This window comes from Sus scrofa, chromosome X (genome assembly GCF_000003025.6).
Source record: "Sus scrofa isolate TJ Tabasco breed Duroc chromosome X, Sscrofa11.1, whole genome shotgun sequence".
Taxonomy (NCBI): Eukaryota; Metazoa; Chordata; class Mammalia; order Artiodactyla; family Suidae; genus Sus; species Sus scrofa.
The window spans coordinates 59542175-59570065 of record NC_010461.5 but is presented as its reverse complement, the minus strand read 5'-3'; the positions used below and the strand labels follow the sequence as shown (position 1 = coordinate 59570065).

At 38.5% G+C, this 27891-nt stretch overlaps 1 long non-coding RNA gene and 2 other non-coding genes across 3 annotated transcripts in view; all 3 read left to right on the top strand.

Annotated features, from left to right (window-relative positions):
• Positions 1-25817, top strand: part of LOC102165633 — a 64382-nt gene extending 38565 nt beyond the window's left edge. The window contains exons 6-7 of the long non-coding RNA XR_001302653.2: positions 13826-13954; positions 19432-25817. This is a non-coding gene — a long non-coding RNA (uncharacterized LOC102165633). The remainder of the gene's footprint in view (positions 1-13825; positions 13955-19431) is intronic.
• On the top strand, positions 18841-18920 carry MIR374B (microRNA 374b). Its single transcript, NR_038552.1, has one exon. It is a non-coding gene; the product is annotated as a microRNA 374b (primary transcript).
• MIR421 (microRNA 421) lies at positions 18997-19074 on the top strand. Its single transcript, NR_038589.1, has one exon. It is a non-coding gene; the product is annotated as a microRNA 421 (primary transcript).

Below are 27891 nucleotides of genomic sequence, written 5' to 3'. Positions count from 1 at the left end.
AACAAAATGGCCGATAGACCCAGATTGCCAGAGCCCAGATTCAGAAACAACTGCCATTTATTGGAGAGTTCCTGTGTGTCAGACACTGTTCATGTATTAATACTGACAATAACCCTTTCCTTTAGGTGCTGTGAGTACTGTTATCCACATTTTACAGAGGGGGAAATTGCAGCTTGCACAGACCAGATGACTTGTCAGTGGTCACACAGCAAGTCATTTGCAAAGCAGGGATTTGTACCCAGGTGATCATATTGCAGGGTCCACACCCTTAGCCCCTACATTCAAGGCCTCTCACAGATTCCTGTTTCATTCTCCTTTCCCTAGCACTTGCAGTTATTCCTTCTTGCCCTCTTTCATCCATCTGAATCTGGTACCCTTTTTTTTTGTTTGTTTTATTGCTTTTTATGGCCGAACCCATATGCAGTATACGGAAGTTCCCAGGCTAGGGGTAGAATTGAAGCTGCAGCTGCTGGCCTATGCCACAGACACAGCAATGTGGGATCTGAGCTATGTCTGTGACCTACACCTCAGCTCACAGCAATGCCAGATCCTTAACCCACTGAGTGAGGCCAGGGATTGAACCCACATCCCCATGGGTACCGGTCAGACTTGTTTCCACTGAGCCACAACGGGAACTCCTCCTTTTTTTTTTTTTTTTTTTAACTTCCTTTTCACCTCCACCTTCTCCAGTCTTTCATATTCAGTTTTAACCACCTCCCTGGAAAAGCTAGCAAGCTTATACAATAAATAAATACCTATAAATTTCTCAGCAAAGCAGATCAGAGTGGGTGCGTTGGGTTGTTTATCCTTTTGGATTATAAATGTGGTAGGGATCATGGTCTCTGTTCATCATTGTCCTGAGGGAGCTCGGGAGCGTCAATGACTCAACTAGAGTTTGTAGTATGATACTAGGTGCTTCCATGTGCTGGCTTTTTGGGGTCCATGTCTGGAGCCAGAGAGGCTTTTTAGTGTCATTGAAGAATGAGTTATGTGCCCCTTGGTGTCTGTATCCATCCCTTCATTTGTCTCATTTTAAGACTTCTCCTTTTACCTTTCAAATAAATGGTGGTTGTGTATGGTGGGCTGACTTGTTGAAGGCTTCTGTTTTTAGACTCTGGCTTATTCTCTGTGCCTTGCCTTCCCGCTTCTGCATGTGAGGCTTTAACCCCAGGTGACTGAGTTCTAGTTTAGTAGCAGCTCACCTGTTAAGTAAATGAGTGTTCACAACAGCAGGGATTTTGAACTAACCTATTAAGAGGGTAAGCAGGGCAATTTAGGGAACCTTTTGTAGGTTTCCCCCATTCATCTTTAGCTTTGTACCATAGTACTAGTGAATTCTCATTTCACAGTGCCTGTGAATTAGTGTAATCTGTCTAGGAAGTCACTTATTTCACCCTAGCCCCTGAGAAATGCCAAATATAGGAACCTATACATAATCACTTACATTTATCCTGCTGTTAGATGCTTGATGTGTCCTCACACCAAACTGTAAGGTGAGTTGAGGAAGAACCTAGGAGTTGCCTTTAGATCCAAGGAGCAGGGTGGTAGGGTAAGGGCTTATTTGGTATTATTAGACTTTCACATGGTTGACAACTTGCCACTGCGTCAGAAGAGCTGGTGCGTCTCAGAAGATGGTTGATGTTGAGTTGTTTGAGGCCATCACATACCACCAGAGTTGTTCTGGGTTGGACAGTACCCTTCCCGAGCCACAAGGGAAGATGTATGTGGTTTAAGATTAGGAGTACAAGTCCATATTCTGTACAGTATTAAAGCTGAATAGACAGGTTGCCTGATTAGTCACTGTTGGTTTCTGTGTGTGTACTGATCTGAAGGTTGGGGGTGGGTGGCTTGTCCAACCTGTCATCTTAGGCTAGATTGAAAACTGAAGCAAACTTCATGATGAGCCTTTCTAATACTTTTGCTTTTGATGTTTAAGGGATTCAGAGTCTTGTCTTCTCATCTATTAAGAAACAAGAGGGAAACAGGGAGTGGGTGTGGGATAGTCAGAATTTCCTGTCATACAGGTTGATGCTATTAGGAGTTCTATTTGAAAGTTACTAGGTAATGGAGATAGCTAGGGGTGAGGACCTGAGGATTTGGGGCAAGAGGGGAAGAAGGGAAGGGATGGAAGACCCATTTGGAATTGGTTTCAAAGAAGAAAAGACTGCATAGTGCTTTAAAGAAATCAAGCATTAGTCCAAGAAGAAATAATGGTCTCAGCAGCTATCTTCACATCACCCCATGCCCTTGGTCGATTTCAGCCTCACCTGTGCCCCCTTAGTGTTGGCCCTGGTTCTGTGTATTTTGAGGGCCAGTGATTATGTATGCTCTGGGTGAGTTAAAGTAAATGGAGAGGGGCCATTTGTGGCTGTCATTTAGGCCACCAAAGCATTAGGGAAGGGATGGTTTCTTGTGGTATAGGAGATGTGGTGTAAGGCTGATGAGCAGCAGGGGAGGTATCTGGGGCAGCATGGAGGGAAGGATACACATCCTATAGGAATCAGGGGACAAGGTTTTTGTCATTTATCAAGTGTCCTCAGAGTTGGGGGTAGCTGCAGCTCTATTACGCAGCCCTATCTAGCAGGCACTGTAGTTATTAGCAGTGACTTTGAAAAAAATTGTTTCTTTGCCACTTCTCTGTTACATTCCCAAGTTGCTCAATCTATTGAAAATGGAGTTCAGGGACTGTTACCTTTATATAGAAAGCATTTGAGATGCCTTTATTACTGTATTCAAGCTTCTTGTGCCTGTTGATTGATGGGCCAGCTTCTGTCCTACCAGTGTTTCCTGAGTATTTACTACTCAGGAAATCAGGGGGTTGATGGGAATAGGGTGGGGGACTACGATGGGTAATGTGTGTGTTTTTTTTGTTTTTTTTTTGTCTTTTTTTGTCTTTTGTTGTTGTTGTTGTTGCTATTTCTTGGGCCGCTCCCGCGGCATATGGAGGTTCCCAGGCTAGGGGTTGAATCGGAGCTGTAGCCACCGGCCTACGCCAGAGCCACAGCAACGCGGGATCCGAGCCGCGTCTGCAACCTACACCACAGCTCACGGCAACGCCAGATCGTTAACCCACTGAGCAAGGGCAGGGACCGAACCCGCAACCTCATGGTTCCTAGTCGGATTCGTTAACCACTGCGCCACGACGGGAACTCCCGGTAATGTGTGTGTTAAGATCTTAAGGATTTCTTGTGGATTTCAGCATGCCTCAAAGAATCTTCCTCTGGTAAGTATAAGATATTTAAGCAACAAATATAACTACAGACATTATTGTAGGCCATCTACTTCAGTAACTTGACTTTAAGCACTTCTTAGTTTCAATGTTTTACACTTGAGGATAGGTTAAGAGAAGTTAACCTGTTTAGAAGTTTTACTTGGTACTGGAAGGAACTGTGTTCACCTAATACAAGAAGTTGAGAGTTCACCCACAGGACAATAGGGACCAACATTCAATATCCGTTCCCCAGAAATTTGTATACCATGGTAGATAAGTAATGGGTCCCCTGAGGGGGTCTTCAATCATACGTATTGGTGAAATTCCAGCTGTCCGTTGGAATGGGATGGCTTTGGCTTAGCTATACTTTTCACTGGCTTCTGCTTATCAGGGCCAGAAGGCTGTCCAGACAGATGCTGCTATGCTGAACTCTTGATGTTCATTTCAGGAACTTACTGCCCTATGGTCTTTTTGTTGTTATCTTTTTAGGGCAGCACCTGCGGTATATGGAGGTTCTCAGGCTAGGGGTCGAATTGAAGCTGCAGCTGCTGGCCTATGCCACAGCCACAGCAACGCTAGATCAGAGCCACGTCTGCAACCTACACCACAGCTCACAGCAATGCCAGAACCTTAACACACTGAGCAAGGCCAGGGATCGAACCCGCCCATCCTCATGGATACTAATAGGGTTTATTAACTGCTAAGCCACAATAGAACCCCCCCCACTGTCTTTTAACTAAGTGTGTTGTTTAGCATATATTCTAGAGTTAAGAAGTCTTGGATGAGACTCCAAAATAAAGATTTAAGAAATCTCATACTTTATGTTAGGATTAGAACAGGTAGGTGCAAAAAAAAAAAAAAAAACAAAAAACTCCTAAAAGGAGTTCCCGTCGTGGCGCAGTGGTTAACGAATCCGACTAGGAACCATGAGGTTGCGGGTTCAGTCCCTGCTCTTGCTCAGTGGGTTAACGATCTGGCGTTGCCGTGAGCTGAGGTGTAGGTCACAGACGCGGCTCGGATCCTGCGTTGCTGTGGCTCTGGCGTAGGCCGGTGGCTACAGCTCCGATTCGACCCCTAGCCTGGGAACCTCCATATGACGCGGGAGCGGCCCAAGAAATAGCAAAGAAAAAAAAAAAAAAAAAAGAACAGGTAGGTGGTAAGGGATGTAGTGAAGTAGTTTTTCACCAGAAGGATGGTTTCAAGCATTGACCTCGAGAATAATCTGTAACAGGTTTGCAGTGCTCTAAGAGAACAAAGATTACCTCTGCTTTCATCCGGAGGAGGAATGAGCCTGATGCCTTTGTGGTATACTTAGTCCATAGAACTGTGTGATATCCACAGACACTGATATAGGCAATCCTTGATTACTGCCAGCTAGAATGACCAGTGCCCTTTGTATTTATTACCTTGTATCAAGTTACCTGTCCTTTGGATGAAGTGCCTTCTCTGTTTTTTAAGCTTCCTTTGTACTTCCTGGTTCACCTCGCAACATTAAAACCACATATTAAGAGCAGTCAAGAAAGGAAATACTCAGTTTATTTTAAACTTTAAAAGACATGCTGGCAGAGGTGGATATAAAACCAGCTTCTGAATCATCAGTTTTAGATATCGGCACACACACACAAAAAAAGTGGTATTTTCAAGTGTAAAGCATCTGGTTTTATTTATTTATTTTTATTTTATTTTATTTGTCTTTTTAGAGCCGTACCTGTGGCATATGGAGGTTCCCAGGTTAGGGGTTGAATTGGAGGTGTAACTGCCAGCCTACGCCACAGCCACAGCAATGCAGGAGCCAAGCCGAGTCTGTGACCTACACCGCAGCTCACGGCAACGCCAGATCCTTAACCCACTGAGCAAGGCCAGGGGTTGAACCCATATCTTCATGGATGCTAGTTGGGTTTGATAACTGCTGAGCCATGATGGGAACTCCTAAAGCATCTGGTTTTATACATGTGGAAACTACAAACTGGGCAAGCTTCTCACCAGAGGGGGAAGGGGAATAAACACTTTTTACCCTGTCCTTGGAGTATGGGTGGGATTCATGAATATACTTCTCTGCTTGGCTGTTTCAATGATTTGAAGGACTCCCATGCTGTGGCACGGAAGAGTTCTCATCTTTGGAAGTTAAAGTTAGTTCACTTTGGTGTTCCTTCCATACATTATACTAGAGCATGTGAACTAGAAATGTAGGTCTCCTTATAGTCTGTCCTAGATCCCATCCAGACAAAAACCCTTTTTTTCTAGGCCCTCTCAGCATACTGTGAAGTGCCTCCCATCATGCGCCCCAGTACTACAATGTATTAGGATTGCCTAATAATATTGGTTCACGTGTCCCTGGAAGTGAACAAAGAAGGAAAACTTCAGATAGGAGTTTGCCATCACTGTTGGCAAATTTCTAACATTATGACGGATCTTCTATATATTTCATTTGTGCTCACAGTGCTGTCCTTTATAAGCTATTAGATGAATTTTTTAAGAAAACTCCTCTTAGTACTGCACTGCTTGTAGCATTGGAAACCAGCAGGTCAGCAGTAATGACATTTGGTGGAGAAACATTACATTAGATGAGTTCCCATTGTGGCTCAGCAGGTTAAGAACCTGACTAGGTATCCATGAGGATGCAGATTCAATCCCTGGCCTTGCTCAGTGGATTAAGGATCCAGTGTTGGCAAGAGCTGTGGTGTAGGTCACAGACACAGGTCAGATCTGGCATTGCTGTGTCTGCAGTACTGCAGTATAGGCCAGTAGCTGCAGCTCTGATTTAATCCCTAGCCCAGGAACTTCTTCTATATGATGCACATGTGGTAGTAAAAAAGAATTACATTAAATTAGAGATATGTATGCTGTTGGTTCTTTATGTTGAGCATTTCATGAACATATTTATTATTATCATTTGCAAATAATTTTATAACACTTCCCTCTCCAACATATAGCACATGTTATCTGGGTGTTTTAGACTTGACACTATTTCAGAGTTAGGTGATATTTTGTACTAAATTTATCCACACAGCTGTTTAGCAGGTGAGAAGTTTGCATTCCAGATTTGGTTCTGAAGAATCTTTGATAGGCCAAAGTAAGTATAGATAAATTTAGTCATAAATATATGTCATTTTCTTGACTCCAATATTTTATGGCCATTGCTTTACTTACTATTCAACTCCATACTAAATCTGTGGTAACTGTGGCATTTGCATAGGTTATAATATATTGGCCATTTTCAGATTTGTCACTGAACTGTAGACCAGTTGGAGCTGATCCAAAATTGTTTCCAACTGGTACACGCATCATTGTCCTTTGGGAATTTAGATGGTTTGATGTTCACTTGAATGTAGGAAATTAGTGTCATCTGTACACTTAATACCTCTGCTACATTATCAAATTGAGATTGGTAGGAATTTGGCGCCATCATGTGGACACAAAATCGTTATGATAGCTTCCGTGTCATACCTCATTTGTCCACATGGTAGTGCCCTTTGCAAAATCACTACATATCAGAAATGGCGCCTCAATTTTCCAGTAACCTTACCATCTGATTCTTCCAGTCTGAGTCGCTAAACTATTTCAGGATTGTTATTGTTGAGTGTCTTATTTTTAGACATTTAAGTAATTTTAAAGAGTAAAAGGGTTTTAAGGCAATAGTTTGTGGGTTTGTAGCTTTTAATTGTAAAAGTATTAATAAAGCACTTTACTGGTACATTTAGTGTCTTATTCATCCATTTACAGTATACCTCTAAATTTTATGCATTTCTATGGACAATAAGCAACAATTGTGCAAATTCACTAGTACATAATTTTCCACAGATTGTATTTGTGGTATTGGTTGCATATTTCCCTTCAGGGCTTATTACTCTAAATGTATGTTCCAGTGATGGTAAAACAACAATAATATTGTAAGGTTCTTGAGGGCATTATGATTCTTAACTATTGTATGTTATATATGTGTGTTCTATGTAATGTATATATGTGTGGATTTTACATATATATATATATATATAATCTGTAGCATGATTTTCTTGTTTATAGATCACTTTAGTCATGTGATATATAGTCTTGCCAGGTACTGTAGGTCCTCCATAACATGATTGGACTTTTACTTATAAAATTCCAAGAAAGGAGTTCCTGTTGTGGTGCAGTGGTTAACAATCCAACTAGGAACCATGAGGTTTCAGGTTCAATCCCTGGCCTTGCTCAGTGGGTTGAGGATCTGGCATTGCTGTGAGCTGTGGTGTAGGTCACAGATGCGGCTCAGATCCCGCGTTGCTGTGGCTGTGGCGTGGGTTGGTGGCTACAGCTCCGATTAGACCCCTAGCCTGGGAACCTCCATGTGCCGTGGGAGCAGCCCAAGAAAAGGCAAAAAGACAAAAAAAATAAATAAAACAAGTAAAAATTCCAAGAAAAACTCCAGATTTCACATAGTTTAGTAGGCAAAGAGGAAACATAATAGAAACTGCATTACTCAATTTACCCAAAATATGATGCCTTTTGGATATGTTAGGTTCATCACTTTTATCAGAAGTTGGTCATAAGAAACTTCCATTAACATTTCGCTCTAATAGTACTAAAGAGCCAAAAATATTTTAGTTTTGATAAAAGCTGTCTATTTGTTTCAAATACTGTTAGTTTTGTCTACACATTCACTGAGGTATATGGCATTTTTTAAGTAGGTCAGTGTAATTATTACATTTATTACAGTAGCCTTTTTCCTATAATTTTTGGTGTCTTGCCCCTGAATTTCTGGAGGTTTTTGTGTCCATTGTGAGGAAGTATTTCAAGGTTTGTTACTGCCTAGTGGACACCAAAGAAATTTGGTGGGCTTTTGGTTCCCCCACCCACCCTTCCCTGAGAGTAGTACTGCAGTAGTCCACAGTGTGTCACCCTTTTGGATGATAATTGCATTGTTTGCATCATATGGTTTTGATAGAGAGTACCATAACCTGATGACTGCAGTGAGCCCAGAATACATTTGAGGAATTTTCATGGGTGCTTCATTCATTTCCTGAATTTGTCTAGTTACAGTTTTTGGCTCATACAGTTTTTGACATGGGTGTTTATGTGTAGTAATCTGTAGTGCTGATGTACTGTTGGCTTAATTTGATATCCCTACTTATTAGCTTTGTTGTTCTGGTTTATCAGTAACAATTAAAAATTTCACTAGTAAATTAAAAATGTAAGGATGTTATCTTTACATCAGGTACCAAGGATTGTGTTTCTTAAAACCAGTGGACCTCACTGGATGGAGTACATAACTCCATATACGAAAAAATGTTTTAGGGAGGATACTGTTAAAGGCTTAATGTACTATTCCAAAATTTTCAAGTATTGTTATTTCATCTAATTTTATTGTATTATTGTTAACAGTAACTTAAGCTGATTTTTTGTTAAACATAACATTGCCCCAGTAAATATGTGCTCTGTCATAATCTGATGGGTACCAAAAAGCATAGTATGTAGTAATGTATTATTGGTTGTAGTTGTGTCCTCTTTTCCAAATTTTAAAAAAATTATTTATTGTCTATATGCATAATGCATTGTTTGTTTTTTATGGCAAAACTTGTTTAGGTGGTGTGCTTTAGTGTGGTCACTTCGGTTGCTCAGTACATGTAGTGCTTTACATGCAGGGCTTTTCATTGTTTACCTTTAGTTCATTGACGCTATTTAGATTGGGTATGTTCTAATAGTATTAACCATTTAGCCTTCTTTTGCTCCTCCAGTTGACTGCCTGGAATTTTGTTAATTAACAAAACATTAGGTATTCGGATTTGCCAACCATGGGCTGGGTGGTTCTGGAGGTCCTGTTACTTGCAATATTATGACACTACAGATCTGTGGTTTGTTATACTGCCAATGTTAATTTTATCACATGGTCAAAAAATGTATCCCAGAATTTTATCATGTCGAGTGGTCATTGTTTCTGTCTTGACATTTGTTAATAGTATTAATCTAAACCATAGTCACCAAGGTGATTCAGATATATTTGGTAGGTCTTAGGCTTTTTCCACCATTAGGATAATTTTGGTTTTTCACTGCCTTGTAATGATACTGAGTTGTCATATTTTCCTGTCTGTTACTAAAAATAAATTTGTGTAGGTGTTGGTTCAGGAATTCCTCAGTAATATAGATGTGGTCCTGCTAAGATTTTTCACTACCTATGGTCAAATGTGGTATTTCTGTTTTTGAGGTTCTTTAGTGACTGTTCTTTGCAGTCTTGCCTCTGTTGCTTTTCTGCTGGATCATTATTTAGCCCAACTGTATCATGGGATCATCTTTTCACTTCATGGTGTCACTGGAAAACTTACATGTCCTAGTGGATGAATATATTTCAGTGGTAAGACTAATTTCCGTATGTTACTTTATCTCTAATCTTTGCTTACATGTTTATATGTCATGCTACATACTGGGCAGTTTGTTTTGTTTTGTTTTTGTTTTGCTTTTTAGGCCTGCACCCGAGGCATATGGAAGTTCTCAGGTTAGAGGTCAAATCGGAACTGTAGCTGCCGGCCTGCAGTACAGCCACAGCAGTGCAGGATTTGAGCCACGTCTGCAACCCACACCACAGCTCACGACAATGTCAGATCCCTGACCCAGTGAGCAAAGCCAGGGATGGAACCCTCATCCTCATGGATACTAGTCACATTCATTTCCACGGCACCACAATAGGAACTCCCATACTGGGCAGTTTGATGCTGGTACAAATACTTTACCCTCACTTGTGGCCAAGATACTGATAGCAATTATTTGGAGGCAGTTTGTCTGGATTTATAGCCAACAAGTGTCATCTCAATTTTGTAATAACAGGATTTAATGCTTTATAGTAGGAATACCATCTTAGCCTGTTAATCAGTGTGATTCTTGAGTAAGGTAGTTTACTTCTTTTTTTTTTTTTTCTTTCCTTTTTAGGGCTGCACCCACAGCATATGGAAGTTCCCAGGCCAGGGGTTGAATCAGAGCTGCAGCTGCTGGCCTACACCACAGCCACAGCAATGTGGGATCTGAACCACATCTGCAGCTTACACCACAGCTTATGGCAACTCCAGATCCTTAACCCACTGAGTGGGGCCAGGGATCAAACCCACTTCCTCATGGATACTAGTTGGGTTCGTTACCTCTGAGCCACAATGGGAACTCCGGTAGTTAATCTCTTTTTAAAAAAACCAACTGTATCATGATATAATTTATATACTATAAAATTCACCCTTTTAAGGTTCAGTGGCTTTTCATGTATTCATAGAGTTGTGCAACCATCATTACTGTCTTACCATAAAACATTTTCATTGCCCCCAAAGAAGCCCTATAGCCTTACCGGACATTCCTCATTTTCCCCTTTAACCAACCCTGGAAACTACCAATCTCATTTTTGTTCCTATGAATTTGTCTATTCTAGATATTCATATGAGTGGAATCATACAGTAAGTGACATTTGTGTCTGGCTTCTTTTTACTTAGCATATTTTGGTGGTTTATTCATATCATAGTATATATTCATTCCTTTTTTTAGCTGAATAATATTCCACTTTATGAGTTAACCTTATTTTATCCATCAACTCATGGATATTTAGGTTTTGGGGGGACATATTTTCTTTTCCTTGGGTAATTATTTAGCATTGCAGTTGCTCTGATATAGCAACTTTACATTTAATGTTTATGAGTAGTTGACTGTTATAGTAACTGTATATAAATATGGTAACTGTACATATCACCAATAAATTATGAGGAATTCAATTTATCTCCATTCTCGTTATTTTTCTATCTTATTTAATATCCATCCTAGTAGATGTTAAGTACAGTTGTCCCTTGAATGACAGGGAGTTGGGGGTGCTAATCCTTCTCACAGTGGAAAATCCATATATAACATGGTTAGCCCTCCATATATGTGGTTCTTCCTACCCAGGGTTCCGCATTTGTGGATTCAACCAACCACAGATCATGTTGTACTGTGATACTTCACCTATTAAGTGGACCTACACAGTTCAAACCCATATCGTTCAAGGGTCATCTGTATTTTGTATCTCACTATGATTTTGACTGGTATATCTGTCTGGGGCAGCTTCTCATGTGCTGATTGACCATTTGTATTTCTTTGGAGAAATGTCTTTTTAAAGCATCTGTTCACTAGAATTGAATTATATAGCTTTTTATATGTTCTGTTTACAGTTTCACTCAAGATATTTTCTAATTCTCTTTGATTCCTTTGTTGACCCATTGGTTATTTAGAAGTTTGTTGTTTAATATCCACATATTAGTGAATTTCTCAAATTTCATTGTTACTGATTTATAATTTCATTTCATTATGGAAGAACATAACTTTGACTTCAGTTCTCAAGTTTATTGAGACTTGTTTTGTGCCTTAGCATCTAGTCTGTCCTGGAGAACGTTCATGTATATTTGAGAATAATATGTAAAGTGGTTATTTATAGAGTTCAAGTTTTGTATTTTCTTGTTGATCTTCTGCATAGTTCTATTACTGAAACTATTATTGCTGAATTATCTATTTTTTCTCTTCAGCATTTTCTCCTTATTTTTGGTGCTATGTTATTAGGTGTATATATGTTTATAATTATCCTGTTTTCCTGATAAATTGATCCTTTGTAATAAATTATCCTTGTTGGTGTCTAGTAACAGTCTTTTCTTAATTCTGTATTTTATTAGTATAGCTACTCCCCTCTCTTTTGGTTACTGTTTGCCTGGTATGTCTTTTTCCATCCCTTTACTTGCAATCTATTTGTCTTTGAATCTAAACTGTATCTTATAGATAACATATAGGTAGATTGCAGTTTTAAAATCTGTTTTGCCAAGCTCTGTCCTTTGATTGGATTATTTATGTTTTATTATATTTAATTACTGACAGGGTGGAACTGATGTTTTGCTATTTTTTTTTCCCCTCAAGGATGTTTGGGATTTTATTTTTTTCATTTTAAAAAAATTTTTTTCCACTGTACAGCGTGGGGGACCCAGTTACACATACATGTATACATAATTTTTTCTCCCATTGTCGTGCTGTGAAGTAAGTATCTAGACACAGTTCTCAGTACTTGTTTTGCGACTTGTTTTCCATGTGTCTTCTTTTTGTTCCGCTATTACTATCTTCTTTTTCTGTTAAATATTTTCTTGTACCATTTTTTTTTTCTTTTTATGGCCACATCTATGGCATATGGAAGTTCCCAGGCTAGGGGTCAATTTGGAGCTACCTGCCTATACCACAGCCACAGCAATGCCAGAGCCAAGCTGCATCTGTGACCTATACTACAGCTTGTGGCAACGCTGGATCCTTTACCCACTGAGCAAGGCCAGGGATCAAATGCACATCCTTACAGACACTACATCAGGTTCTTAACCCAGTTAGCCAAAACAGGAACTCCTCTTATACCATTTTAATTCCCTTATTTATTTTATTTTTGAGTTATTTTTCTCATGGTTTCTCTGATCTTTCAGTTAACAACTTACCTTAAAGTAATATATTTCATGTTAATGCCAATTTAATTTCAATCATGTACACAATTTGCTCCACTACATCTTTGTTCCCCCTCCTTTCCTTTGTGATGTTATTATATAAATTAAATCTGTACATGATACAAGCACATCAACACAATGTTCTTATTCTTTTGTTGTCTTTAAGTCAGAAATGAGAAGATGTTACAAATAAAAATAGATTTTTTTGTCATATTTATTCATGAAGTTATTTTATTGGTGCTCTTATTTTTCATGTACATGTGAATTACTTTCTAGTATCTCTTCATTCCTGCCTGAAGGAATTGATTTTGTATCCCTTGTATGACATGTCTGCTAGCACTGAATTATTTGAATTTTTGTTTATCTGGGAATGTCATGATTTCTTCTTCATTTATCAGGGTTGGTTTTGCTGGATATGGAATTATCAGTTGACATTGTTTTTCCTTCAGCAGTTTGAATATATCATCCTACTGTTTTCTGATCTCTGTGGTTTATGATGAGAAGTCATCAACTTATTCAGGATCCATTGTACATGATGAGTTATTTTTCTCTTGGTGCATTCAAGATTCTGAAGTCAGTTTGACTATCATGAGTCTAGATTTGAGTTTCTTTGACTTTATCCTTCTGGGCATACATTGATCTTCTTGCATGTATAGATTAGTATTTTTTTCATGAAATTTGGCAAGTTTTGGGCTATTATTTATTTACATATTCTTTCTGTCCCCTTATCTTCTTTGACTCCCAGAAGTAATTCTTTTTTATCTTGTAATAAGAGAATATAAGATTTTTTTTATTTTCTTATAAGAGAACATATATAGTATTGACTTAACCTCATAAGTAGTGTTCTTGTTTTATTTGATGAATTTGTTTGATTATAATTTACATTTCTTTTTTGATCCATTTACTGTGATGCTTCATGTTGAGTTTTCTGGTTTGAACTACTACTTGGGTGGGTGTGTGTATGTGAGAGAGAGAGATCCATAATATACATTGAAATATATATATATAATGAATTATATAAAATATGCATATATACATATAGTTTTAATTGCATTGTGATTAGTGTGACTGCTGTATGTTCTTATGTGCCTAATTTTAAATAACTTTATCTAGTAGAGAAAGACCTTCATTGGTTTTTAATTATTTTTTCATGTACTTGTTCTTCCAGGAGAGCTTTAGAAACAACTTGTCAAGTTTTCACCACAAATACCATTGGAGTTACAATTGGAGTCTCACTGAATTATACAGTAATTTTTGGAGAGCTATCATCTTTATAATCTTCTCATACATGAATGTGGTATGTTTCTCCTTTTATTCAGGTCTTCATTTTTGTGTGTCTTTTCTACTTAATTCTCTTCAGTATTCTTTTCCTAGTTTCTGGAAGAAGTAGGGAGATGTCTTAGAACTGAGATTCTGGTGGGAAAAGTACAGAAGATGTTATTTGCATAGACTAGATTCTTTTGTATAAAAAGTCATACAAAATGTACTTTTTGGATGTTACTGTTTCTTCCACAAAGCCCTAGGAACCTGTGTTATTTATAATGTTCCATATCCCTGTTCTGTGTAAGTCCAGAGGTGATTGCTAATATTAGAGAAAATTATGTAGTAAGCCATTTGTTTTCATTGCTGTCAGCATCCCTTTGACCCTCCCCTTTCTCATTTCAAAGTGCTTCTTCCATATGGCAAACTTCTGGGGACTCTACTTATTGTTTACAGAATATGTACCCTTCAAACCCTCTGATATAAAGCTAACTAGTTGTGTTTTCCTACAAAAGTTTAGGATCAAAGAGGTAAGAATCCTGTTCCACTTGATTTTTTTCCCCCACAATTTTAAGAGCAACTCTTTGAGAGGGAGCTAGAGGAGAACATGCTAGCTACAGAGAGGTATTTGAACTTAGATCCTATGAGAAGCATTAAAAGAATTCGAGCCATTTAGATTGTGGAGGACAACTCCAAAGTGGAGAGTTGACTGGTCTCTTTTCATATTTCTTACGCAGTCAGGGATGGCTCATTTTTGTTTCTTGAAGATAGTTCTAGTTAATGGAGTAAAAGATTCAGGAACATCCAAAGATGAAAATTCTCTTGAAGTAATAACCTCTAGTGGCTTGTATGACCACTTGGGATGGAATTTGAGAATCTCCCTGCGTGGAATGAAGGTTGGATTACATGTATTTTTAAAGTCACATTTTTTTCCTGAGATTCTGACTGTCTCATTCAGGACATGTATCTTAATTTGTTATAGTAATTCTTTCAATTTGTATTGTAGTTTATCATCTAGAAGCCTTTCAGAAACATAGTTTATTTGACCCTTATAGAAATCTGTTGAAATTGGAAGAACAGATTGCATTTGTCTATTTTATAGGTGAAAAATAAGACTTCTCTGGAGTAAAAGGGATCGGGGAGACCATTCACTCCAACCTCCATATTTTACAGCTGGGAAATAGCACCAGAATTAAAAATCAGGATAATTTGTAGGCATTTTTTGATTTGTGTTGGGGAGAGGGGAAGGTCAGACTAGATGATTTCATAGAGTACAGAAGGTTGTATTTTATCTATCCTTTAGTATACATTTGATTGATGCTAGCTTACCATATTAGGTTAAGTGGCATTTTAATAAACATTGATCAAAGGCACTAAAGGGTTAAGGAGGAAATGTAAAGCTTTAGATGGCAGATTCTGGAAGATTTTTTTTTTTTTTTTTTTTTTTTTTTTGTCTTTTTAGGGCCACACTCACAGCATATGGAAGTTGCCAGGCTAGGGGTCAGATCAGAGCTATAGCTGCTGGCTTATGCCACAGCCACATCAGATCCAAGCCGCATCTTCGATCTACACCACAGCTCACAGAAATGCCAGATCCTTAACCCACTGAGCAAGGCCAGGGGTCGAACCTGCATTCTTATAAATACTAGTCAGGTTCATTACTGCTGAGCCACGATGGGAACTCCTGTGGAAGATATTTTGGATTGTGAGGTTCTACCTGGTGGCCTTTGAAGTACTTAAAGTATTTCCTGCTCCAGGTTCAAGGGTCACCTGGGAAGCAGGCCACTGGAAAATGAGTTATGTTGTATAATTGGTCTACTTTGTTTTTTATTTTTTTGTGTGTTTTTTTTTCTTTAAGTATAGTTGATTTACAGTGTTGCGCCAATTTCTGCTGTACAGCAAAGTGACTCAGTCATACATATTTACATTCTTTTTTTATGTTATTTTCCATCATGGTCTATTCCAGGAGATTGGATATAGTTCCCTGTGCTATACAGTAGGACCTTATTGTTTATCCATTCTAAATGTAATAGTTTGCATCTACTAACTGCAAACTCCCAGTCCATCCCACAATTGGTCTACTTTGGATGGGAATAAGATGCGGTCTCAGCACTTGTCCACAACCCCTATCTGTGACATGGGCTCAGAGAAATAGCTCTCTTGATTATAGCCTAGATTGTACATTTAGAACCTCAAGGATAGAAAGACCTTAAAAATCTCACATCCAAAACAGCTTATTTTAATTTGACCCTAATTCAACTCCTTTCATAATATACCCAACAGATGGTCTTTTAGCCACTGAGTAATTGCATGTAGTGATGGGGAACTCCTTCCTGAGATAGCTTGTCTCTTCTTTCAAGAGCTCCTTGCATAATGAGCTTGAAATATATTTTCCTACAACTTCAATTCATTCATCATATCTGTATTATGCCCCAATTCAAGAATATTGCTTTATTGTGCTCTCTCTTGCATGTTCAGCTTCTCTGCTGCCTTTTGAGCTGCCAGGCACTGTGCTGGGTGATGGGGATATGGAGATGAATTAGACACAGTTTCTGCCCTCAAGGAGTTCTCAGTCTAGTGAGAGAGTTCGACTTGTACACAGATAATTACAGTATGGTATGCTCTACAATGGAGGTATGTACAAGATACTCTGGGGTTCAGAAGAGAAATCATTTGACTGAATCTGGAGATGCAGAGGTTGGAGGAACTGATGCTTAAGTTGATTATTTTAAAAAGTAAAGGTCAAATAGGCAGAAAACAGAGGAAGTACCTTCTAAGCAAAGATATGAACATTAGAAATGGAATGATAAATTGAGGGACTACAAGTAGTTTATGAGATTAGGTTGGAAATGTGGGCTGAGAATAAATCCTTATATAGTATGCTGTGAAATTTGGATTTCATTTTGAGTGTTTTAAAAAGGGGATGCTTTTGATGGTCACTCTGACAGTAGTATGGAGTAAGTTATGGAAAATTTTCAAATTTGGATAGGGAGATCAGTTAGATGATAAATGATCATCTTAGCCAGAATAAGTGGGAATGAAGAAGGAATAACCTTTTAAATAAGGGGTTATACAAAACATGGATATAGAAGTTCCCATTGTGGCGTCAGCAGTAATGATCCTGACTAGTATCCATGATAATGTGGGTTCGATCCTTGGTCTTGGTCAGCAGGTTAAGGATCGGGCGTTGCTGTGAGCTGTGGTGTAGGTGGCAGATGCAGCTTGGATTCCAAGTTACTGTGACTGTGCGGAGGCTGGCAGCTGCAGCTCCGATTCAACCCCTAGCCTGGGAACTTCCATATGCCGCAGGTGCGGCCCTAAAAAGAAAAAAAAGAAAAGCAAAACACTGACATAATTAGAACATGGGAAAATTAACGATTTCAGACTTTGGCAAGTGTGCATCCCCCTAACCCCGCCCTTGGCCTTCATGAAAAATCCTCTCATGTTCTTTAGTTGGGTATTGTTATTGGTTCCTTCTAGACCAGGGCTTGGCTGCACAGTTTCGTAAGTTTCTTGGGGACGGGGGTTGGGGGCAGGCATATATGAATTGTTGACACTCAGGAAGACATCCGAACAGCCACAAACTTCTCATCGATTACTAAGTTCCTGGTCCTTCTCATCAGTGGCAGAACTATTCTCACACCCTCACTGTCACATATCTCCCACAATATTTTTTAACAAAAGTGGAAACTTGTATCTAAAACCCACTCAGGGAAGAGATTGCCTTAGTTGTTATTGTCTCTATTGCTTTATTTTGCTTAAAGATTTTTAAATGCTTATGGTTTAATCACTTGGTAAAAAAATACATTCAGTAAGTAAAAATCTAAACATATTAAGTGTTTATTTTCTCTTTTCTCAATAAAAACACAGTATTCTTTGGGAAACTCCCCTTAAGGCTCAGAGTAGTGACCTTGGGGATTCAGAGAATGGCTTTCTGTAAGTAGAGTGATAAATAGGAGATTATATTTAAGTAGACCTTGTGTATTTTCAGTGGATATTATGTAACTAGCTAGTCTGGAGGACAGTAGGGGAAAGAAGGGTTGAGAGGAGAAACCCTGAGCAGGACAGCAAAGCAGTACAATGACAGTTTGGGCGTTGAGACTAGGTATCTTGGACTCAAATCTAGTCTCACACTTAACAATGTGGTTTTGAGAATGGTTTTCCACCTCTCTAGTACTTTATTTTTTTTTTATGTACAACAGAATTAATATCTTTTTGCAGTGATGAGGGGGGTGAGAATGTAAAAATTTAATGGGATTATTTGTGTAAATTGCTTGGAATTTACTAAGTGCTATATGAACTGTAGTTGCTGCTGATAATGATGTTGATCTTGACAAGGATTAAAAGATATTTAACTAGAGATACTTATATTTTATATCATCAGTGAGGATGTTTGGGTTTGCAAAAGAAAGAAAAACTAATCTGACCTTAAGGTTTTCAATGCCATGATGGTGTGAAGTCATTTCTCTGCCGCTTTTTTTGTTTGCTCTGCCAAATAGGTTGGCTAATCAGATGGCTTTTGTTCATGCCCTGATCACTAATTTATTGCCTTTGCTCTTATTTCCAAATAGAAAGCTTTTGAAAAGTTGTGTAATACCTGAACTGAATTGAAATTATTCTTAAAAATGTAGAAAAATGTTTTGGAATTGGTCAAAACTGAATTTGAAACCTGACTCAACTACTTACTAGCTGTGTGATCTAAGGCATGTTACTTAACCTCATTGAACCTCAGTTTCTTCTCTAATACAATAATTAATTTTCAGGGTTTTCATAAGGATATTGTAAAGTGTATGTCATATGCACACTATAAATTACAGCTATCATTGTTAGTTCTTGGGACGTCCACCGCGTGACAGAAACAGCAGCATGCCCTTGTGGCTGGGAGGACTTCATGGATCCAACAGCAACCTGAAGAAATCCTACTCGGATGGATATAATACAACCTGCTAAGTGTCCTAGCACTTATCAGGTTGTATTATCATTGTCCGTGTCTATGGCTCTCGTCTACCAGACTAAATTCGTTACGGGCAAGGACAGTGCATTATTCATCTTTGTATTCGCAGTGCCTAAATCCGGTGCACATTGTAGGCCTCATTAAATGTTTGTTGAATGAAAAAATGAATCATCAACAGACATTAATTGGGCGCCTGCTCTGTGATCTCCATGGGCTCGGCTTGTCCCCTCCAGTTGCCTACAACATCCAAGCTGTCTTCAGTATGCTTTCTCCTGAAGCTTACTCCTATCTTCTTTTGCCAAGGACTTTTCTGTGCAGTGCAAAGATAGCAGATATACTTCATCTGAAGTACCATCTCCAATCAATTAATAGTACCTGTCTTGATGATGTTTTATGAAAAGGATTCTGAAGCCAGGTCTCAGATCAGTGTGAAAGAGGATTATAACTAGTGATGTTTGCTGAGAGTGGGAGAAGGGGAGTAGCAGCACAAGTGCCACATATGCGTCATATTTAATATTGTGTTTTCTGTGAAATACTCTGTTTCTGTGCCTGTATTTTAGTCTTGGCTACTTGTAGATGTTGCATTGCTGCTGCCGCTGCTGCTGTTACTACAACTACAATTGCTGCCAGTTGCTCCTTGCGTAGGACCAGAGTGATCATTCATCAGAAACCTCATCCTCACAGTCTGGGGTTTGTTCCTGTGGCTGGTATTCACAGTTTTCCCCTTCCAACTTTACCTCAGCTATCCCCTTACCTACATTAACAGGTAGGCTTCCAGTTTATGTTCACCACCCAACAGGCTCATATTTCCTTTTTCTTATTTAGTGTGATTAATCATTAGTGCTTCATGAGAAGCCTTCTTTCTGTTAGAAAATGTGACAACTAGAATACAAGTTAAACCATTCCATTCAGGGCCCTACAGTGAGTCATGTAAGCTCCCTTTTAAAATGAGAGAAAGTTGAGCATGCTTGCAGACTATAAGGCATGTCTTTGTACGTGTGGAAGAGAAATGATAACCTATTGCTCTTAGAATACGGGTGGAGGCCTATCCTTAGATGAAAGGAGTTACCTCTTCACTGAGGTATAGTGATGATAAGAATAGGAGTTGGGAAGAGTACCTGATAAAGGTGTTGCAGATTTGTAATTGTAGAGGTGGATGGTGGATAGGCAGCTGACCAGGGATCAGACTGTGGACAAAAGAGTCTAAGGAATATCCAGGCCAAAAGGCTGGAGCGGAGCACTTAACGGCATATGGAAGTGGGCAGCTAGTTTGAAAGTTGATTAGAGAGGAAAATATAAAGTGGTCTTGGGCCACTGTCACAATTAACATTCGGTTGCCTGGAACTGACCTCGATTGAGGGATGGACAGCTAGGAAGAGAGGTGTTACACAGAAATGGAATTGAGGATCCAGAGTGTATATGGAAGGAAGTTAGTTCAGAAGTGAGTTCAAAGTCTGTACAGAAAAAGAGGCCTTAGTGTGTTCAAGATGGATGTTGAGTAGTTAGAAAACTGGAATGATAGGACCAGTATCAGAAAGTGAACTTTGGAATGTTAAAATTTAAAAACTAGAGCAATCAAGATACTTGTGATACTAGGATGTCAGATGGTCATTTACCTGGATATTAAAGTGACCTGGGATTATAGTAAAAGCTGGGCTAGGAATGAGACTGTGAGCTAGATAAAATAGGCTTTAGTAACTGAGTAACTATCTGGAGATTGGCACATGACAACTCTGCAGATGCAAGAGAAGAGAGGATGTAGTGGGATAGTAGTACAAGTCTCAAAGAGTGGTGAGGATTATTAGAAGATACAGAAACTGTGCTTCGCACATTATACTGAAGTTTTGGCTGGCAGAATGCACAACTAAAATGATCCTCTCCTATATCAAGTGCTTGTTCTATTTGCTGTGTGCCATCTGTTTATCCCTTTGGGGTCACATTTTTTGTGCGAAAATGAGCCACAATCCCAGGCAAGGATAGCTAGGCTGCTGACCCTCAGCACTGGTAGAATCCTCTAGCCATCTACTAACTCTGGAAGAGCAACAGGCTGGTCGTCTGGAAGTATCATAAAGAGATTTCTTTAGGATTGAAATTTTTCCTTGACTTTGATGTAACTTCATTATGTGATATAAGCTTTTGTTGGCTCTGTTTCATAATGTGCTTTGGCTTCTGAGTCTCTAAGTTGAGAAGTGAACTAATACTGCCCTTTGGGAAAAACAGGCACAGTACTTTAAAAATACACACTGATTAATCGGAACAAGACACGGTCATATTATCTAAATGAGTTTTCAAGATAAAGAGTAGGCAAAAGAAAGTGCACATCAATGGGTGAATAACAAAACCACTTTGTAAAAGCCATTTAGAGTCAGGATACTTCCAGTTTGGTTGCCATATTATAGGTGTTCCCTGTGCTTTTGGGAAGGAAGGCTGGATTGATGCAAAGAGATGGCTGTTAGGACTCGGAAGTTTAGGAAGAGAGTCTCTGTAAACCCTCTGATATTGCTTGCAGCCATTTTTGTTTTGCAGTAGTCTTTAAATGAGTCAATATTCCTAAAAAGCTATAGAGCCTATAGACCAGGCTCTCAGATAGCCCATTCCCTCTTGTGGGGCTGCTCTATATTTGTTCCTTAGGAGTTGCTGGTAGAAGACTTCATGAAGGAGAGAAGAAAAGGAAAAAATCAGAGGATGACTACAGCCTCCTTCATCTCAGCTTTGCAAAGCATTACTCAACAGAGGGATCACTCTCTTGAATACTCTCCAGACCACAGGTTGCTCTTTTGAATTGCATGCTTAGCCCTCTCAGCAACTTTCTCTTTTTAGAAGTTGTATTGTATGTGTATATATGAACTATCACTTCCCATAAAGAGTACCCCATGTAGTCAGAAATTGCTGGATCCCCAGTGCTGGAATATAGGCCACCAGAGATGAGTTTGAGTTTCAACAACATAAGATCCCAACTTTATGGAAGGAAGGCAGTTAATTGACTTGAAAATAACCTCTTTCCCTTGCATTCAAATTCTTTTTCCTTCAGTTCCATCACTGATTAAAGCAAACAAAAGCCATGACTTTCTCCTTCCACTGGCATTTCTCTGGTCCCTGTATGCCACTGTGTGTCACTTTTTCATTAGCACTTCCTTTTCCATCTCTTAAGACTCAGGGAGGCATGAATGGGTTGAATTGTCGTTAACTACCTCTGCAGTTGGGGAATACTCATGTTAATCAGCCTGATGCCAACTCCTACCTTATCTCCTGACAGTCGCTGGAGCAGCTGTAGCCACGGCCAACAACCAGGCCCCAGCCCCAGGATTTATTCCTAATATCTCAGCTGATTATGAAATGCCAGTAGGAGGACTTGTATCCCTTTCTAACCTGGTCATCAGAGATTAGGATTTGTCTTAGGAATATGGTATATAAGGACACAAATCTTATGGTTAAATAGTAAACAGTGTCAGGAGTCCTGGTTACTCTTTGTCTCTTGGAGATGGGCAAGAGAGGGCACGAGGGAAGTGAAAAGTTAGTACCTTTCAAATACATTCCCATGATTCCTCAAGACAGCCCAGTCACACCTTCTGGTGCCTTGTCCTATGTCTAGCCTCTTCTTTTTTCAGAATCCTTCTAGTGTACTCCTTGCTCTCTCTAGCCACTTTTCATTTCCTGCACCGCCCCCCATGGGTTTCAGCAGGTGTGTTTTCTTTTTCTTTCCTCCAGGCCATCAGTCTATTACAGGCTCTAACTGGGAGGAGCCTTATTGTGAATGAAGCTTCGGTGGGTGCTAGGAGTAACACCGTGTTTCTCTGGATATGAGAAGAATGGAGGGCAGAGAGCAAGGGAAGGAAGCTATGAAATATTGGAGTAACAAATGCTTGACGTTTTAGTGGGTATTGGACCTAGAAGCCTATATGATTGAAGGAAGCAAACCTGAGAGGTCTGATGTTTGTGAGTGAAGATAGGCGTGAACTCCTTATTGCAATTAAAAATGGAGTGAGGGGGAGGAGAAAAATGACAGAAATCATAAGATCCATTACTTCAGTGAAGGAAGCACTGAGACTTGCTTCATAAACCTGTAATTTTTAAAGGTAGATTGAAGATAAGTTGTTGTGCTGCACTATTTCTATTCCTACCCGTGAGAGTTACTGCCAGCCACTCTTCTCAGGTAGATCTGCCTTTATGGAAATTTCTGTTGACCCACGTAAAGAAACAACCCAGAAAAACATTTGCAACATTGAAGAACTCTGGTTCAGTGACAGGGTGTTAAAGGAGTTGAGGATAGAGGAAATAGCTCAAGTAGTACCAAATAGCTCAGGTTGGCTTTTTTTTTTCTTTTTAATAGGATGATTGGGCCAGAGACAGTGGGCAGAATGACTTCAGGCAACCCCAAACGCCAGATATGGCATAAGGAAACAGTTTAAGGAAAAGGTCAATCCTTGGACCTAGTATTTGTGATGCAATATCTTAAATTAAAAGGAAGAGCTGCTTTGGAGAAGGGTTTTAAAAGATTGTATTTCATAGAAAGAAGAAAGATTTAGAGGAGAAACTTCCAATTATATAAGATGGGCATTATAACTTTTAAAGACATCTGTTGCCTACATGGGTCATAGAGATTGATACCAGTATCAGCCTGTGGCTGACTAGGCCAGTTTAAGTGGTTTCCTGTTTGAAGAGAGATGCTGCCATTCTCTCACTTTGGCAGGTATTCACCTGCAATGAGTCCAGTACCTGGAGGAGCAAGAAAAAAACAAGCATCCAGGGGGACAATAGTATAGCCTTCTGAGTTAAGATAGCAACTGAAAAGATCATGGGATTGGCTGCACTGGGCTGGGCTTGTTTGTTTTTTCAAAATAAAAAAGTTTTCTTTTTGATGACAAAAGTAAGAGATGATCATTGTTTAAAAATAAAGTGAAAAGTATAAAAGTAAAGAGTAATGTGCTTCCTTTTACTCTAAAAAAAGTGTATATAACACAGTTTAAAAATAAAATTGACATTGTATTTTCTGACTTTTCTCATTTAAAAATAAGCATTCTTCCATGTCATTAACATTATTTAAAAATACAATATTGTGTCATATTTCATATGGATCTAACAAAATTTATTTAGATCATCTCATGATGCAGATATTTTGGATGTTACCAATTTTGCTTATAAAATTCTGATGAACATATTGTATATTCACCTTTATATGCATCTCTATTTCTTTAGAATTAATTCCTAGAATTGGAATTACTGAGTTTGAATTATGAGAGCATTATTAGGGCACTGAAAGGTACTGTTAAATTATACTGAATATAGTCACACAAATTACATTCCCATCAGTGGTGCATGAATGTGCTATTTCTCCACACATTCATCAAAACATGCTCTTTCCTTTAATAAATCTCTGATCATTTGATAGGTAAATTTCCATTTGTTTTAGAGATTGTTTCTAATTTACATACACTAAAATTCACTCTTACAGTGTATAGTTCTATAGTTTGACAAGTATAGAGTCATGTGTTCTTCCATTCTAGTACCATACAGAACTGTTTCATCTCTAGTAATTTCTCTTGATTGCACTTTTTGTTGTAAATCCCTTTCCCCATCTTCAGTCCCTGGAAACCACTTGTTTGTCATCTATCCCTATGGTTTTTGCCTTTTACAGAAAGTCATATGGATGGAATCATGCAATATGTAGACCTTTTTGATCTGGCTTCTTTCACTTAGTAAAATGAATTTAAGTATCATCTACATTGTTTTTAGGTAAATTAATATTCATTCCTTTTTATTTTTGTACTTCATTGTATGGCTATACCAGTTTGTTTATCCATTCATTAATGGATAGACATGTGAGATGTTTCCATTTTTAGGCCATTATAAATAAAGTTGCTATAAACTCTCAGATGCCAGTTTTGTGTGAATGTAAATGTTCAGTTCAATAGGGCAAATGCCTAAGAGTGAAAATGAAGGCTAAAACTTCTCCAAAGTTTCTATATCATTTTGCATTCCCACCATAAGTATTGAGTTCTGGTTGTTCCACTTCTTCCACATCTTAACCAGCACTTGGCATTACTGTATTTTTTTAATTTTAGTCATTGAATATGTAGTGGTATATCATTGTGGTTTTAATTTGCAATGCGCTAATGGTATATGAGTTTGAGCATCTTTTCATACACTTATTTGTCATCTGAATGTCTTATTTTGTGAAGCTTCTGTTTGAATATTCCCCCCCCCCTTTTAGCGGGTGATTCTTTTTTTTCTTACTGTTTAGATCTCCCCCCATGTATATACACACACACACACACACACATTAGATCCTGGACCAGGGATCAAGCCCAAGCATAGCAGTGACAACATTGAATCCCAAGTGCTATGCCACCAGGGAGTTCCTTGATTTCTATATATATAGTCTTTTTAGGGCTGCACCTACAGCATCTGGAGGTTCCTAGGCTAGAGACTGAATTGAAGCTGTAGCTGCTGGCCTACACCACAGCCACAGCAACACCAGATCTGAGCTGTGTCTGTGACCTACACCGCGGATCACGGTAATGCCAGATCCTTAACTCACTGAGCAAGGCCAGGCATCAAACCTGTGTCCTCATGGATACTAGTCATTCTTTTCTGCTGAGCCATGACAGGAACTACTTTATCATATATATTGTTTGGAGTGGATTCTCCAAGCCTGTGCTTGTCTTTCTAGTAGCAGTGCCTTTTTCAGAGCAAAATGTTTAATTTTATGAAGTCCACTTTGTCAAATATGTGCCAGTATAAATTGGGATGGGTATAAATGAAATTAAAATGTTCTAAGTCACTTACATTATCCAGGTGGTGTTTAATGATAACATATTTATTGTGGAAGTCAGACTCTAAGGATAAATTTAGAAGCTCTGGCCTAATCCTTATACTTTGTAATATCACTTTTGATGTGGGCAGGATCTGTGTCTTGCTTCTAACCAATAAACTATGGCAAAGATGATGGGATGTCATTGTCATGAAAATATTGCATAATATTACATTTCCACATAAAAATAGTCTCAAAAATATACAGTGCATTAATTTATAGAAGTCCATAGAAAAACTCTAAAATCACCAAACAAGAGAATTCAACATCTCTTTTGAAGTACTGAGAAATCACATAGACGAAATCAATAGCATACAGATTTAAACAATACAACTTAGAAGCCTCACCAAATGCAAATAGAAATACAGACACTTCGCTTTAAAAATTTTCAGAAAACAATTCATTTGAAGCACACTTGCAACCATTACGAGTTGACTCTCCATTAAAAATTATTTACTAATTTAAGAATTGGTATAGCATCCATGTTGTCTTAAAACACTGTAACTAAGTTATATATTAGTAACGAAGGTAAATAAAACATCTACATATATTTTGTAACTTAAAACACATTTCTAAGTGGGAGGGATCGGAAGCTTGGGCTTATCAGACACAACTTAGATTTACAAGGAGATCCTGCTGAATAGCATTGAGAACTTTGTCTAGATACTCATGTTGCAACAGAACAAAGGGTGGGGGAAAAATGTATACATGTAAGGATAACTTGATCCCCTTGCTGTACAGTGGGAAAATTAAAAAAAAAAAACATATTTATAAATACATGGATCAAAGAGATCATGAGGGAAATCTTAAAATCTTAAAGTTTAAACATAATGAAAATACTATGTATAAAAACCTATGAGACAATTAAAACATGCTTTCAGGGAAGTTTATAGCCTTAACTACTCATATTTGATGTGAAAATCAGCTAGTTCTCCAACCTAAAAACATAGTACGAACAATGGGGAGGGGGCAAATAGAAGGGAGAAATTATTAAGGGTGAAAGCATAAATTCATAAAATAGAGAACAAGGTCAATAAAAGTAAGATGCCTTGTTTTCATGAAGCTAATAAAATAGACATTTGACAGATTCACCAAGATGAAAAGGTACAAGGAAATATGAAAAAACAAAAAGGTAATATGAAGAAAAGATTAAAAAGAATAAGGAACAAGTATTGACAAATGCCAATAGGGCTGAAAATTGAGAGGAAATTGATGCATTCCTAGAAAAATGTAACAACAAAACTGACTCAAAACAGGAAAGCTTGTATAATCCCATTAAATTTTGAGTAATTAAAATCTTCCAAGAGACCCCAACCATATGCTTTCTACTACAATCTCTTCCAATAAAAATACATGGATAATGTATTACATGAACACTAATCAAAAGAAAGTTGGAATGGCTATATTAATGTAAAACAGACTTCGGAAGAAGAAACATTTGCAGGATTAGAGTTCCCATCGTGGCTCAGTGGTTAACGAATCTGAATAGGAACTATGAGGTTGTGGGTTCGATCCCTGCCCTTGCTCAATGGCCAAGGATCCGGCGTTGCCGTGAGCTGTGGTGTGGGTCACAGATGCGGCTCAGATCCCGTGTTGCTGTGGCTCTGGCGTAGGCCGGTGGCTACAGCTCCGATTCGACCCCTAGCCTGGGAACCTCCATATGCTGCAGGTGTGGCCCTAGAAAAGGCAAAAAAAATTAGTAAATAAAATCCCACCAAAAATATTAAACACCTAGGAATAAACCTGACCATGGACATGAAAGATTATATGCTGAGGACCATAAAACATTAATGAAATCAAAGAAGATTCAAGGAAATGGAAAATATCCCATGCTCCTGGATTGGAAGAATTAATATTGTTAAAATAGCCATACTTTCCAAAGCAACCTACAGATTTAATGTGATCCCTATCAAATTACTGATGACATTTTTCATAGAACTAGAACAATTAATCCAAAAATGTATATGGAACCATAAAAGACCCAGACTTGGCAAAGCAATCCTGAAGGAAAAACAAATCAAACAACCCCCCCAAAAAAAACAGGAGGCATAACTCTCCCAGACCTCAGACATTATTACAAAGCTGTTTACATGCAACTGTCCAGTTTTCCCAGCACAACTTGCTGAAGAGACTGTTTTTTGTTTTTTGTTTTTCCTACTTTATATTCTTGCTTCCTTTGTTGATTGACTGTAGGCGTTTGGGTTTATTT